Below are 15,784 nucleotides of genomic sequence, written 5' to 3' on the forward strand. Positions count from 1 at the left end.
TGTATTTTTAGATCAGTGACCTTTTGGATTTATGATTCATGCTGATTTAATTTTTTCCAGCTGGTCCATTTTCACTTAAGTTGATGCAGATGTTCTGAAACAGATACTTTTGCCATCAAACCAATCATTACACACCTGTACTCCCAATTTTTTATTGAAAATAAATCGATTTTCTTCTCCTCTATTCTCTATTTTTTATTCCCAAAATGTCCATAGAAACCTTTCAGGACAAAAACCCATTATAAAAAAAAAGCCCAAGCACCTGTACACCAATGCCACCTGTCACAGAACAGGAGCTATTCCAAATCAAATAATGCTATTTAATTTATCATGCAACTTTTAAGAATCAAGCATATAGTCTATTTATTACTGCAAGTAACTAAGATTTAATATTCTGTGCATATATCAGACTACAAGGAGCTCTGCCAAAAATGATATTATGTTTCTTTGGATTGTATTCTACACACATGGCTCTTAGATACACTCTCAAAAATATTAACAAGCAAATCCATCAGCGGCTGAGCATTCAAAAAGTAACTATCATAGTATGTTATCTGTCCTTTGAGGTGCAGATCTGAGCTTTTATTTGGTTTCTTTCATATATAGAGCATTAGAGCAAAAAGCATTTCCATACTTTTACTATTGAGCATGTATCCTTTCTGCACTTTTATTTTGTCATGAGAAAAAAGTCCATCCAGCCCTGGTCCCCTCCCTGAAATTCTCCTCTTCCCTGCCAAAACCCACAAAGGCACACAAACTCACAGTTCGCAAATTTGACCCACCCTTAACCTTTGGAGGAGCAATTCCATATTACTTCTGTACTCAGAAAGTCACTACTTTACTCTTGTATTCTCTCCATTAAAAGGAGAATCATAATCATAATCATAAAAAGTACCCGGGGGTGTGGGGGGGGGGGGGGGGGCGGAATCTGTAGCAGAGCTCTGAAAATAAGAGCCTAGGGAAAAAAAACCCCAACATTAAGTCTCTCAGTTCAAGCACAAAGACAACATCCAACTTCCCAATCATATTTCATGCAAAATGTTAAGAGGGGAGAAAAGCAGCTGAGTACGTTTTTTAAGTTTGACCCTCAGTGCCTTCTTAGTGTAATCTTCAGCAAGTAGCAAAATCTGTAAAGAAGATTTAGGTGAAATACCAGACATAAAAAGGCATGGGTAATGTTGATAGAAACAGATCTTGGAAACTGGCACTTAAATGTGCTTTAAACATTTTTGTTTGCAATTCTATTAACAGTATTCTATATACTTGACTTTTTTCTTTTATGATGTTCTCTCGAGTGCAATGTTCTTAAAGGTTTTCTGTTTCTCATAAACTGTTCATGTCTGACATGCTTATATTTGTCTATTACTTATTCTATGTGAACCATAAACCCGACAAGAAGATTAAAGTACAGACACCCATTGCGGTCACAACATAAATTGTGTATCTTTCTGGGGGACAATGGTATTAAAGACTGCGAAGAGCTGCAGATGTTGAGCTCATGAGGCTGAGCCTAAATATACAAAAAAGTATTGATTATATTTTCTAGAAAATTCTTTTTAGAATGTCTAAGGAGCTGGTTAAATAGATCAAAAAGTAACCAGTAACCTCAGTACAGAGAAAATAGAGATGCATTCTTCTGGGGAGCAGAATCTGCCCCTCTTATTTCACTGCCCAGTAACATGCTACGAACAGTGAGCATTCAATATGAATCTTTTGCTAACCATCTACAATATGATTTTTTGGTGGAAAACAAAATCAAATAATTTCAAATAATGTAGGAAACAGAGTTGGTTTACAACAAACTTATCCACAAAAAAAGAACTACAACTGCAAAAATCTGTCAGGCCACATTGCCCTGTCATCCTTGTTCATGCCAGTGTTCATTTCTTCCACAGATTTTCTGCTCACATTCATGGGATATCCTTCAAAAACAGACAATAGAAATGACCCTATTTTTTAGCAGAACAAAAGATTTAGTGGAGAAAAAGGATTGCTACAACAAAATACTCTTTTGTTGTAGCAGTAATACTTGCTTCTCTCTTCAGTTTTGAGCTCAGACTACTCTGCATCACAAATAGCCATAATGCAATTAATGCTATCATATTCATGTAAAATCAAAATGGGTACCATAATGCAACATTATGAGTTAAGATTAGAAGGGACTCCCAGAAGCTATATAGTCCAAACAGCTGCTCAAAATAGGATCCAACATCCAAGTTAGACCAGGTTGATGTTAGATCAGATTGAAATAGAAAACATATCACAATCATGATTGTCCTCTAATACTCTAAAGTTATATCAATTATTAAACACTCATTAACAAATACCTTCTAAAGCACACAAGAGTTTACTTGAATGATTCTGAGTTTTTCAGCTAGCTTTTATCACCTTTTTAAAGATTGATTAACCATTGTGCCTTATCACAAATGAGAGATTATATTTAATATTAGTCCCCAACTGTTAACACTTGACAACCCCCAAAGTTTGACTGCTGAATGTGTTCAAGAGGGCTCCAGTATGGACAAGGCCAAGCAGCTTCACAAAAGCATTGACTAACACAAGACAAGACTTCAAAGCTTTGTGTAAACACAAGGGCATGTCTAGAACTCTTAGCACTGTTCTTTCAGGCTTCATGTGCTTGAAAAATCCTAGCGACTTGTCAGAATTTCAGGAGTAAAACAAAACTAAAATCTGGGAGTAGGATGAAAATAAAAACAAATGGAGATACTCCCTGTGCAAATGTAGCATCATAATAGTAATCGCAGCCTGATACCAGTGTTGATTGGAGCTGTATTTTGTGTCTAGCTTGTAAGAAAGACAGACCTCTAGAAATTAGGGAATTAAAGTAAAACACATCAGCTAATAAAGAAGTGATGACCACATTAGTATAAATTACCCAGGATAACTGTTGGTGAAACAACTAACTTTCTAATACAACATTTTAAAGATGATAATACAGACATCACTTTATATTTGCAGTGATATTCTCAGTTTATATGTATTTTATTAACTGAGAATTGACGCTCTGTGAATCGTAAGAGAGATTATTCTGATTTCATCAATCAGAATCTTTGCCGTAAAATCTTAGCTGGAGACTGAATTCTGCTGCGCCAGATCGCTCCCAATTAATTAATCGGTAGCCCCACAATTAATGATTCTAATTAACAGATTAGGCCACAAAGGGATTCCTGCCTTATCAGCCATTTATGCAATTGTTTGCTGCACGTCGATGAAAAGAGCTCTGCAGGCTTGCCGCAGGGCCTCAGCACAGACGGACAGTAGGGGGTGACAAAGTTTGAGACTGAGCGCAACACAGCTCTGCCCCCGAGGAAGAGCCAAAACTCCTGGGAAAACCACAGCGCTGCAGGTGGGCTTTCCTGAAGCAGCTACAGTAGTCTTCCCGAGCTGCTCTCGGGCTGGGACACCAACACCTTACTGACTGCTATCGCTTAATTGAAAAATGATGAAAAGCAGTCTGGGTGACTGGTGTTTGCAAGTGATAGCATTTAGCTCTTAGAAGAGGACTTAGGGTAGGATGACAAGCTTCTCTTTCACCTGAAGTTTCAAAGAAACAGCCAAGCTGAGTCATGCATCTTTAACTCTTCACAGTGTTCAGAGTAGAAAAAATGTTTGCATGTTTACAATGAGCAACAAACAAACAAACTCCCACAAAAACCCCAAGCCATCGAAAAACAAAAACCAAAACAAACTCCACAAACTAAAAGAGTTTCCAGTGGCTAAAAATAAAATAACAGCATTTGTCATAAGTGTGGTTTAGTGATTTGCATCTGAGCAGGGATCAGAAATGCTCAGTAAGGATCTCATTGCCATTAGAGCTTTGCCTCGCTGCATTCCATGTGAGAAGGTTTAGATGCTATAATTTTGGATTAAAGCAAAATGACAGATCACAGCAGAGGAAGATAAATATGGAATAGTCTATATCTGGAGTAAGTAGATGAATTTATATCTGGGAAAAACTTACTTCTGTTTCTCATGCTTATATGTGTCTTCCATTTCAATTCTGTTGGTGGTTACATTGAAATAAAACCTTTACAGGAAAGGTTTTCAAAAGGATTTGACAAAGAAAGGTACTGATTTTTGTGTCCTGAGTTTTCAGTCCTTTTTGGGATCTTTTCCCTCTGTTTGCAACTACTTTGCTAGATAACTGCTGAAATTCAACTATGTATTTTTAACATTGAAATACTAAAATGAACTTCCAGAGGCAGCAGACAATTAATGGAAAATGTGCTTAAGTCACAATGTATTTAATAATAATTTTAAGGGCTAAACTTCCCCTAGGTTTTTTTTTGAGTAGTCATTAAGAAGTGTTTCTGTTCTCCTAAACTTCCACAGTGACTTGCTCCACTTCCCTAGTCTAAGTGGACTCACTGTATACAGCAACATCCAAAGGACTGGTGTGGAGTTACAGGCTAAGAGTCACTCCACACACATTAGCAAAAGAATCCACTGAGGACTATTAAAATAAATACAAAGGTGTTACTCATAACTCAGGAACCTTCTCAGCAACACACAGATACAGAGTGAGAAAACCATCCACAGAAATACCCAGTAGGCTTGCCATGGTCTTTTGGTGTTGACGTGGGACATTGAAGTAGACGGAGCTTTGATATAGAAATGGATAATAATAAAATTTTATTACCCCAACTGTAGTAAATGACATGGTCAGTGGTGAAAAGTGTTCGACTAGTGAAATATAAAAATTCACAGGAGTACCTGGATCACAACTTATGTCTGTAGTCCTTTGCTACCCACATAAGTCCACAATAAAGATCAAAATGGAAAATCAGACCAAGATCCAATATTAAGTTTTGCCAGTATAAATAGAATGGAATTAAACAAAACTTTTATTGTTAAAGAGATAGAATAAGTAGTTCCATTCCTCACACTCTAAATCCAGAAAGACAGCTGTTTCGCCTCTGACGTTGTTTTTAAAGAATTATGTACTCTTTCCTTCCAATCTCTGCATGCATTTCTAAAGAAGGCCATTCTGCAAAGAAATACAGGTTATGAATATACTGCACAGCAATCTTGTGTGACAGGTGGACAGAAAGTTAATTAACAAAAATTCACCTTTAAGATTTGAGAAGTGTTACTGTGTTTCTATGCATGCGTTCCAATAATGAAAGAGTTGTAAAGTGTGTGGAGGGCCTCGATTTTTAAAACAAAATACAAATTCAAAACTTGTCATGAATTTGGAAAGGCAGCAGCATCTAATCAAATGTGTCTGATTAATTCTACAAAGGTGTGACTTCTTTAATCTCTCTAAAGTTCAGTTTCCAGGAGAAAAACCAAGGTTAATAAAGAAAAGAAGGACATTGCTGGTTGAAAGATCTAAAACTTTTCATGGAAGAAGAAGGCAACAGTGGAAACATCTGTATGTAATGGTAAGTGATCTGTTCTTAGGTTCACATGATCGCAGTAATATGCTCTGACATCCTCTGGTCAGGGGCAGATACCTAAATTTGCCAAAAGGCAGTAAGGCTTTGGCAAATTTGGACTTCTTGGACTTTGCTGAGTAGTAAAAACAATGTTATTATTTAATACAGGTAAAGTTCAAGACGCATCAGCTGCACCTTGTCATCTGGAGGAAAAACAGTTCTGGTCCATCATTTCAGTTCAGAACAAAAAACACTGAAGCAATTATGACTTGCATAAACTTGGGTTCTCTGTGGACCACAGCCAATTACCAGTAATGTGGGTACTTGTCAGAACATTTTTAATTACAGGTTGATAAATTGATTAGATAACCCCTCCATTTTGTTTTAAGAGCTAGCCAGCTCCAAAATTTTTGTTTTTTCAAATAAAGCCTTTTCTAAATCTCTCAGAAAAATCATTTAGAGATTTCTTCTAGTAACTGGGATCTCTGCTGTCTGGGGATAACTTGGGAGACATCTGTTATCATGGTTAAAGAAGAAAGGAATGTTTGCTTAGACCCTGGGTATGTTTTTATAGCAATTGTGTAAAAATGAGTGGTCCTTTTAATGTGGAGGACCAAGATTTTACAGTTTAGTTCCTTTCTCAATCTCATTACCATCTCTAACCTAGAAAAGTATTATATTTTGTTAAAAGACTTCGTCCCAGATTCTGACAGAATGTTCACCTAGGCATTTGATAAAAAAATTAAGGACAGCAGGGTCCACATAAAAATTTAGACTCGAGTATCCTTAGCCTAAGACAGCACTTATATCTGACCTTTGACTAGTATATATATTCCACCAGTCCTCCTTAATAGACTGTACATTTTGTCATCACCTCCATACAGAGACCATGGACATCACAAGAACCTTTAGCACACCATTAGATCTTTTCTCACTCCATGAAAAGACAGGAGAAAGAATCTGTATATCTGAAACTTGGTTTCTAAGTACACATCTCTACCGTTGAAAAATATATTCTACCTTGGCAAATCTTTCTAAGTAAGTGAGAGATGCTAAGCAATAAAGAAAAATTATATTAAAAGGGACTTAAGTATTAAATCTGACACATTTGGATGATTCCCCATGGAACAGGTTATGTTTTTTGTCCCATGTGAATGGAAAGCCAAAGTTAATTATAGAACATAGCACTGGGCAAGCAAATAAATCAAGCTTTGCACTGGTGAATTCTCACATCTGCAAATTAACAGTTATGGGTCTGTTGGTGTAGACTCTCCTGTTACAACAAAATGATACCAAATGTAATGGTTGTTTATCTTAGGATAAGAAGGTGAAATAAAAAGTGTCATATTCAGAAAAATTCATAGCCATGGGACAAAATCACCACACACAGAAGTGTGTATTAGAACGAGAGTATTAGCTCAATACGTAATACTGCAAAAGCCCACTCACGGTATCTTTCCAAAACCAGCATATGCAGCATGATACAGCAGCACAGCAGTGCTGCAAGTACAATTTCTGTTGCAGGGGCTGGTCTATGCATTGTATCCTGTATCTTATAGTGTAATGTAATGGGCATTTGGTAACCTACAGACATAGGAATCTTACAAAAAATAATATATAACTATATATATGATTATGTGTATGTTTGTGTGTGAAAGAGAGAGAAAGAGAAACAAAGACAGAGGGAAAAACATGCAAACAATCTTCCAAAGAGAAACTTCTCCAGAAGACAAGAGCCTATAGCCTCAATGCACACCCAAGAACCCGTAGCACAAAAATGGTTCAGTCACTTCCACATGTGCAAGCCAGGCTGATTGAACATTCACATTGAAAGATTAGTTTCAATAATCACAGCGATCACTAGCTTGTACAGTTCATCCACTTGGAAAAATGGGCGTCACACCAAAGTTTTCCTGTTGGCCAGCAGTAGGCATGTCCTGGCAGAAATTAAAAAAAACCACCACAACAACAAAGAAACATCCCATCTGTGTGGGAGTTTTTCTGAGGCTTTTTTCAGAGTATTTCTGAGGCTAACTACTGTACTAGACAGTTGATATTTAAATGTTTTATCACAGGATTCTTCTGCAAGTTTCATTTTCCCTTATTTAAAAGGCAGGTACTATTTACTTGCTGCTACTTCACTTGAGGGTTTGTAAGAATCACTCATTAATGGCAACACTTTGAACAAGTGAAATCCTCGATAATGACACCAGCACTATTATTACGGGGAGAGAAAGGCACCACCTGAAAATAAAATCGGGACCAGGTTTTCTTTCCCCACTTTAAAGATGGGAAACTCACACCTAATTTTAACTCTACTTTGTTGTTTAGCTTTGTTTCTCTCTACTTGGCTATTACCTCTCCAGAATAAGTAGGGTGGCAAAGTTAAGAATAATCTTAACTTTGAGGGAGGATTCTCATTACAAGACACTGCAGAATTACCCCAGCGTTATTCAAACCAATGCACTTAGCCTCAGTTCAAAAGAACTAAACACAACCACCCCATTTTCCCACTTGTAATCGTACTCAGGTGCTTTGTCCATTGATTTACAGGTTCAAGTACCTTTCTGGATTTTTCCTACATGGCTCATTTGACTGCAGCACAGAGTAGCTTTCTCTAGACAGCCAGCCTCTTATTTAGCAGAGGTCAGCTGTAAATGCATATGCGGTATCAACAGGATTTGTACAACACGCAGGGAAGTCTCCCAGCCCAGATTCTATGAGTGTTTTTATCCGTATTAGGTAAGATTAAAGCCAGCTATGATAGCATGCAGAGGAGGTGCTGAATTGTGCAAGGGCACCGTTTGACTCCTTTATAGAGGCTCACTTAGCACCTTTCTGCACTCACTTAACAACTGTGCTGTGCTAAATCCAGACCTGGCTAAATCCATTCATTACACAGCACTAAGGCACAGATAAAAGACAGGAGCTCAATACCAGAAGAGTGTTCTCACTGAGATAATGCAGCAGTAAAGAATTAGAAAACACCCTCAGTATTGCTCCTTCACAGATCATTACAGTCCTGCTGCTAATGCAAGTTATGCAGAATTAGGCCAACAGTGAACATCTCAAGTGAGTATCACACTGTGTGAATATCCACTGAATATCTTGAGTGCATGGATTAGCATATATGAAAGCCACGTCCTGCTATGGCACTGAATCCAGTTTGCTTAAGCACGTATAAGGGACACTGTATTGCTGGAGACTTTTTTTTTTTTCCTCCAATGACCTGAACACTGACTGGATTGCATCAAAAAGATGAAAAATCCCAGACTTTTGTAAGGGCATTCCTCCCGCAGCAGATCACACAAGTTATTACGAGAATGACATAGATTGGTTTTGGTATATTCCCACTAATTTCCAAGGATTCCTTTGTGATTTTAAGGAGAAAATGAGGAACAAAGCTAAGTCAGTAATCCTAGAGAAAATCGCACTAGATCTATACGAGGTACTCCTATGCAGCAAACCATCAGCATCTGTCAGTGTGAAGTGATCTGTGCTTCTTATTAGCAGTGAGTGGATGAGTTGCATGGAGTTTCCCTAGATGATTTGGATATACAGTTGACATATTTTACACGAATTATGAGGTAAATAGCCATGTGTGGGGAAAAAAACAACAACCCAACGAAACAGAAGAAGGGAAAAGGAAGCAACAATCACATCTAAGGAAAGCACTGCACAATCCATTTATCAATTTGCTGTAATGTAAGTGGGTCTCTCACATCATTAGCAAAAAGAGTTTTCATGAAACGTTTCAACTTTGAAACACTGCATAAAAAGGTCTGCATGTGATCACTCTCTTATCTGCTTTCCATTATTCATCTACACATAAAAAAATGTTTTGATACAAGACAAAATGCAGTTCCCAGCTGTATTTTGTCATGAAATGGCTTTCACAGCTTACAGCTCTGTTATCAGAAAAGATTCTCAGCAGCTGGGTAAATACATTTTGCTTTGTTGATGCTGACTGTTAATTTTGCATCTAAAGCTTGGCAATGTTATAGAACTATAAAGCTCCAGAAAATGCCAGTGATGGGAAGTGCAGTTGCTGTGCTATGGATAATTCATAGGCAGTAGATGAAAAGGATCATGCTGGTTCCTCTCATGAAGCATTCCAGTTTTCAACACAGACAGTGACTAAGAAGACAGGTAGGCCCTCAGGTGCTCACATAGATTTTGTAGTATTAACATGTGTGCACATATGTACGGGCTGCTTGTGAGTTTGCAAGTAATTTTTAAACACCTCGATTTAAATAGTAAGTTTTAACTCCAGGAAAGGGCCCAGAGAAGTTGGGAAAGCCCCATGCCCAGAAGTGTTCAAGGCTGGGTTGGATGGGCCTTTGAGTTGCCTAGTGGAAGATGTCCTTACTCACAGACAGAGCATTGGAATGAGGCGATCTTTCAGGTCCTTTCCAGTCCAAACCATTCCAGCATTCTGTGATTCAGCATCAGCCACTGTCCCTTTAAAGTTTCAAACTAAGAAAGAAATTAAATAGGTGATGAAAGTTTACGCTACAAATTATCTTCCAGAATCAGTTTTAAAATAGCATTTTCAAGTATTAATCTTTTTCTGCCGTGCTTCAGTGTGTTGGGTTTGTATCTAGAAATGTTTGCATGGACCTCAGACATTTAGAACATATCTTAATGCCACGAGGTATCGGTAGCAAAAGACATCAGCACTATGGCCGAGTTTAGTTCAGTAATGGAAACAGCACAGCTGTTAGCATGATCCTACAGTCCTGAAGCTGAACAGCTCTCCTTCCCACTTCCCCGAACAGCCTGGGTGGACCTATGTAACTGAAAGCGCAATTTCACACTCTGTGTGCACAAAATGTACTTAGAGAAGGCACCATTCCTGAAGAGTACACAGTCAAAAATACTTTGACACAAAAGCTCAGTTATCACTTTTCGCCCCTCTGAACAGTCTTCTCCTCACCATGTCCAGCCCAGCTGCTTTCTGCACTAGGATGATGCCTCCTCCTCTCTGACTCCCTCCTGCACTACACAGGAACCCCCCTTTGAGAGAGTTTTGACACTCAGACCCTCTCCCACCCTTCATGTGTTTCTGGCATGCCCATTAGCTTTTCCTCTGACAAAACAGCCTGAACAGCCCTGGCACAGAGGACCAGTCTTAGGGTAGCTTTAGATAATCCCCTAAACTGGTGACAAATCAATTTGAAAAGAAATAGGAAATGGAAAGAAAGAACACACGAAGCTCAGATTTGGACTGATGACATTTGCTGTTAAACTGAAGCCAAGTCATCTCAGCAGCTGCAAAATTTCAAATTGCAGTTGCAGGGGCTATAAACTAAGTCACAAGACGGAAGGAAGGAAACATGGAGAACAAGAAAAGATGAACTGTTAAGCTTCCTTTGCAAATACAGGGTTTGATTTAATGTTCCAGATTACTAACTTGGATTATTTGTTTCCAAGTGCTGGGATTAATCAACGCTTTCCGTTTGCAAGTCTGAATGAAATGTTCTTTCCACAGCCCTTGCAGAGATGATATAAGAGTACATAGAAATATTAATAATGGGAAAGTCAATATAATCTCTAATCCACAATAAAAATATCCTAATGTATCATGGTCTCCATAGGAACAGCACAAAACCTGGAGCTTGTATTTTGCAGGTTTCCCTGGTGTTACCAGTGCAGAGCTCAACCTGCAGCCCTGGCCCTGAGCAGTGGACATGTTGGATGGCCTAGAAAGGGGAAAAGGGTATGCAAGTATGCTCCCTAAACACCACTCTCTTTGAAGGAGCAGCTCAGTACAGTGCATCTGAAGGGAAGGAAACCAGGGCTCCAATCTATGAGATAATAGTGACCTAGCCATTTATGAGCTAAAGAAAAAATAGAAAATGCCCAACTAGATGCTATCTGTTTATATATTTGTTCAGATGTGAGTCTGATGTTACAGCTTTTTCTGCAATGTTATCTTAGAATCATACCTTGTCTCTAGTCTAAGCTGAAAAGAAATTGCTCTTCAACAGCTTTTTTACTAAAGCAAGAGAACCACGAAGGGCAGCTTTTAGCAAATCCTTACACTTTTTATCAAGCACTGAAATACCACGGATGTTCTTGAGATTCTTCTGCTCCTTCTGCATCACTGCCTCTAATGGGTACAAGTTATCATGTGATATCTGAATTTTCTTCACTGTTTAAGGGTATAAGTTGGTGCAAAACAGGCATGATAGAAATACTCCAAAGTTACACCACCACAGAATTCTTGCATGCATTTGTGTCACCAGCAAAGCTTCTGAATCTTCTTTGTACATATAGAAAACAGGAATAATAATTATGTCTCAGCAGTCTAACAGGGAAAGCTGATAACTCCCTTCAAGACTAGGAAGTGCTAAGATATGGAAGGTTCTTATAGGTGTACTGATAGACAAATCAGTACATTCAAAAGATATAAAAAGATAATATCTTATATGGTCAGTTATAAATCTAAAAAGATTAAGTGATACATTCAATGTGCTTCCAATGGGCCTTTGTTTGGCTACACTGGAGTAAGGTAATCGTTCATCTTTACCTCCTGAAGCTACTTGCACTGTAAAACTCTATCTTCATTAGGATAATGGTAGAAAAATCAGACCAGGCAGCTTTATTCTCCTTTAAATCTTCCTGCCATAGTGCAACTAGAATAGAACCCAAAATTAAAAAGAGACAAGGGAGGAATATAGATGTAAAGACCAGAAGACATTTTTATTGTCACTGAGAATTAGCCAGTCAATCTTTCCAACCACAAAGCAATTTAACTTGGCCTTTTACTGCATCCATTTTTTCTTATTATTTTTTATGATGTCAGACTTCTCATCCCTTGTTTGCTGGACATTATTCAAGTCTTTAACCCAAGGTGGTGTCTCTGGCTCTCTGGCGATCCTTCAGGTGCCAGCAGCTTGGAGCCCTGACACTTCTCAAATGTGCAGGTGATGATCTGACAAATGTGGTTCCTCTCTCTGTGAAATGTGCCATAACATTAAAGTGAGTTACTACTCAGCACTTAACAGCTGTTGGCTTCTCCTGACAGCAGTAATACAACATTAGATGTAGAGATATTTCGAGAGTGAGAGATGTTTTTTAAGCAATTGGAGGTCTGTGAGGTTTCTCTCAAAGGTGTTTATTTAACCGGAGCTCACAGCTGCAAGAGTTTAAAAGAATGTATCCATGTACAAGCGACAGCAGTAGCTTGAGTCATTTGCACACAAAATGACTCCACTTGACATGAAAACGTTTGCATTTTCTGACTCCCCTTACAGGAAGCCTAATCTGCTGCCACCAACACAAACAAGCTTCGTCCGTTTGAAAAGTTCATTGCCTTGTTACTATGACCAGGCACAACACCGAGACAGCTGTCTCATTCCTCTGTGTTCCAATGCTTTTCCTTAAAATCACATCAAGTACTATTTACAAAAAAAAAAAAAAAAAAAAAAAAAAAAAAAAAAAAAAAAAAGACAGCTTAAAAAGAAAAGCCTAAAATAACTTTTAAAAGTCAAGGATTTTTTTTTTTCTTTTGGGATATCTACTTCCATCTGCTACTTCTAAATCTAATGCTCAGGAATAAATTAACCAGCCAAGAACACATGTATTCATAAACTGCCATGTAAGTGATGTAGTTGTGAGTTTATTCATCCTAGTTTCTTCTTTCTTTTGCTTCAGTTTTGCAGCTTGTTCCTTCAATACCTACATTTTTGTATGTATTAATTTTATGAAATTCAACTTTCCTGGTTGAATGCCTGAGAACAATCTACTAAGTCAGGGTTGCATACCTTCTTACTCTAACAGCTCTTCTACTCTTCTCTAACTACTTACAAATCAGATCAAGATGTAAAAGTGAGAGGTTTAATTAGATGACAACGGGGATTTCCATCTGATGCTCAAAGTTGATTATATTTCTATTTTATTTCAAGACAAGCATAAGAAGAACAGTACATTTTGGCAGGACAGGCATAAGCCTGCAAAACACAGTACATTGTAATAGACTGTTTCATATGAACTGGGAGGAAAACGTGAGAACAATGATTTTGAATGTTTGTGCTTAAGAATGTCTGTGATGGTGACCCCTAGATAGAAGAGCTCTTTGTTCTTTAGGATTGAAGCTACTTGTTACTCTGCTAAACAAATACATGTGCAATGTCCAAGAGCCATATGTACTTGTAGCTGATGTCTAACTCCCACTGATGTCAAGAACAGGAACAGTCATTTATGAGCCAAGCCCCTGGCAACCAAAACAAAAATCACTTTCTACAGGAATATACACCAACTCAGAGATTTTGTCATGACATTAAATTTCCTTTCAAGTGTAACTTTTGACTTTGGGAAAGAATACCATAGCAAGCACAACATTTCCCTCCAGTAAGGGGTTTTAAATATTTTGACTTAAAGTGACTTATTATATATGATTCAGAATTTTTAATCTATATGTCGTGTGTTCAGAAGAAATCCCAAAACCTGTCTTACTAACTCTAGACACACTGATAAAATAAACCACCTATGGAAGTTGTGTATATGCGTATAAGCTAGCCATCCAAAACTCTTATCATACTTGACTGCTTTCCGAATATAACATCATTCCTGCAGATGGTAATCACACTGCATCGTGATGCTTGTTTTAAGAAGTGCTTTTTTTAAGGTTCTGGGCATGGACGAAACTCACACACATTTGATCAGCAGAATAAAATGTTACCTCGAAGTTTATTTTATCCAAACAAATGTAACAGCCGGGCTCATTTAGAGCCTTATCCTCAATGCTCCACATATACTCAAGGGAGAAAGAGCAACTTCACTTTCAAACATACATTTCCTTGTACAATTTCCATTTATGATATATTAGTCAGTTACTAATTAAAAAGCAGATGCCAATGCTCATTTTCATACCATAAAATCTTCTGGGTTTTGTCCTCAATAAACCTCCATGTTTGGGGTTTTGGGGTTTTTTGGTTGGCTGGGGCTTTTTTGTGGTTTGTTTGTTTGTGGATTTTTGTTGGTTTTTTGTTGTGTGGGGTTTTTTTTAAGTAAGTCTCTTATACCCAGAGCACTAGATTCATATTTAGGCTCAAGTCCCATGCACCTCAGTGGGTCTTGATGGGAGTTTTGCCTCAGGTAAGACAAGAAGATGCAGACCTGATGTTCATGTGTTTTGACAAAAAACTTCTTCACACATTTTGAGTTCTTCAGTGCTGACAGTATTGATTTTTTTTCCTGCATCCAACCAACTCAGTGCATTGAATATTTAATAACACAGGTGATATGAGGACCCGTTGTCTGACTCATGTAAATAAAACAATAATTTAAACCAAAGCTTCCTTCTCTATGGTGTATGTAATACTAAATGTCCCTCAAAAAACCCCATAAACATAGCCAATAATATAAAATAAACTAGGATAAACTGGACACTTAGGAAAAAAAGAACCAACTGTTTAATTGTAGAATATTTTGCTGCCACCTTTTGGAATTTAATAAAATGTGCATCTCAGTGCATTGTTATAGGGATATATAATCTAGCCCTCAACAGCAATCACTAGCATTATTAGAGAAAGAATATATGCATTTCTTCTTTCTTCCTTTTTAAACTCTTAACAAGTATGTCAAGTTTCACCTTTCACCTTCACAGAGAGATGGAACAGCACAGATTCAAATTTAAGGCTTTCACGTGTGAAGAAAATACAGGAAAAAAATTGTGCATTAAGCATAACTCTAAATAAATGCCATGATTAATCAGCAGATCAAGCATTATTTGGCTATAAATAAACACAGGTAAACAAAGCAAGGAGCTGCTTGCAGATGATACCTAAACATCAATTAATCACTGGCAAATAATTGTTTGTTTAAATTCAAGGTTACTTGTTAGTATTCGGCCTCTTTTCCCCCAGGTGTGTTGTGGCCTTTGCATAACTGCACTGCTTTTAAAATATAACTCTACATAAATAAACAAGAGGAAAACAAGTCCTAAGGCTCTGGGCTCTGTCCTACATATTCTTTCCCTGTCTCTGTCAGAGAGATTTTCTTCTGCGCAACTTACAAAAATGCAATGCATTTTGGGGAAGATTATTATATACAAATACAACACCAGTTTAGAGAGCATGTCAGAAGTCCTTTGTTATCACTAAGACAGCTGGAGCACTAGTCTTATTTTAGAAAGGCGAGATCAGAAGCATTTAAACTGGAGGAAGAATAGAGATGTCTGTACCTGTACACGGTCCTGAAGTGGACAGCTTTCCTTTGATGCACAAGACTGATATTCCCAGAGCACCCTGGGATTCAGGTGCCTTCATCGTGGCCCATACAGGGGACAGATGACCTCTAGGACACCAGCTCTGCAGGAACGTGGGCTGCTTGGCAAAGTGTCTGGTCACTGGGGCTGGTGTTCGTCAGGTGGATCGCAC

At 37.9% G+C, this 15,784-nt stretch overlaps 1 long non-coding RNA gene across 1 annotated transcript in view; it reads right to left on the reverse strand.

The window, feature by feature from the left end:
* LOC136360434 (uncharacterized) overlaps positions 1-12,838 on the reverse strand; it is a 186,845-nt gene extending 174,007 nt beyond the window's left edge. Inside the window, exon 1 of the long non-coding RNA XR_010743463.1 lies at positions 12,804-12,838. This is a non-coding gene — a long non-coding RNA (uncharacterized lncRNA). The remainder of the gene's footprint in view (positions 1-12,803) is intronic.
* Between the last annotated feature and the right edge of the window lie 2,946 nt (positions 12,839-15,784).

Source organism: Sylvia atricapilla, chromosome 4 (genome assembly GCF_009819655.1).
Source record: "Sylvia atricapilla isolate bSylAtr1 chromosome 4, bSylAtr1.pri, whole genome shotgun sequence".
NCBI lineage: Eukaryota > Metazoa > Chordata > Aves > Passeriformes > Sylviidae > Sylvia > Sylvia atricapilla.